At 46.7% G+C, this 945-nt stretch overlaps 1 protein-coding gene across 1 annotated transcript in view; it reads left to right on the top strand.

Annotated features, from left to right (window-relative positions):
• The window catches only part of RPS3 (ribosomal protein S3), a 5,483-nt gene that overhangs the window by 1,009 nt on the left and 3,529 nt on the right, over positions 1-945 (top strand). Inside the window, exon 3 of the mRNA XM_010017716.1 lies at positions 623-717. The gene's annotated coding sequence lies outside the window, so the exon portion shown is untranslated. The remainder of the gene's footprint in view (positions 1-622; positions 718-945) is intronic.

Genomic DNA, 945 nt, shown 5'->3' with positions numbered 1-945 from the left:
GGGCCAGTGTTGCTGGATCACATTATACAGTGAACGTTGCTGATTATCTCCAGCAACTGCTTCAACAGACTGAATGGCAGAAACCCTCACAGAGCCCAAATGGTTTGTCAGCTCTAAGAATATCATGTGCATGAGTTTGAATGTCTGAGGTATCAGACTTTGGGCTCTTGGAGGTGTTAGATGTAATACACCTCACTCTCCCAGCTTTCAAAAATAAAACCTTAGGTTGGATTTTAATCCTCAAGTAGAGCTGTGTAACTGAGATGTTGTAAAAACTGTCCTTGTGATTGTCTGGATACCTCTGGCCTGTGATGCCTCATGTTTTGGGGCTGTTGAAGGGGAGCAGCTCACTGAGACTGCACTATGGAGGTTTCAGTAATTCCCTGACTTTCAGTGGAGTCTTGTTGGTGTGTCTCAGCTCTGCCAGGAGTAGGAAACGGCCCCCAGAGGAGTTAAGGGTGTGTAGGGTCTGAGGATAAAGCTTTTGCCTGTAAATGCGGAAGGACTAACAACTGGGTGTAGGAGATGGGTCGTAAAGTAGTATGAAGCTTTTATGTTCTGTTATATTAGAAGTATCTTGAAATAGAGCCTTGTTTCTGACTTTACTACTTCTCCTTTGTAGCTCTATGCAGAGAAGGTGGCCACGAGAGGTCTGTGTGCAATCGCTCAGGCGGAGTCCCTGCGGTACAAGCTTCTGGGAGGCTTAGCAGTGCGTCGGTGAGTGGAGCAAGCCGAGTGTGATGGCAGAGTGAGGAAGTGTGCATGAAGCTGCCAGTTATTTCTTTGCAAATAAATGGGTGGAGGAGTGAAACGCAATTTCAAGCCTTCTGGCTGAATTGTAGTTCAGGTGACACTTGGCCTTGCTTCTCAGATCCCTTCGGTGATGATAAGATGACGAGTCAGAAGTGGGTGCCTCTTGATGTGGTATCTCTGCAGCATCATGTT

This window comes from Nestor notabilis, unplaced genomic scaffold (assembly GCF_000696875.1).
Source record: "Nestor notabilis isolate BGI_N333 unplaced genomic scaffold, ASM69687v1 scaffold11937, whole genome shotgun sequence".
Classification (NCBI taxonomy): domain Eukaryota; kingdom Metazoa; phylum Chordata; class Aves; order Psittaciformes; family Psittacidae; genus Nestor; species Nestor notabilis.
Note: the sequence above shows the minus strand (reverse complement) of the source record. Positions and strands in the feature narration are given on the sequence as shown.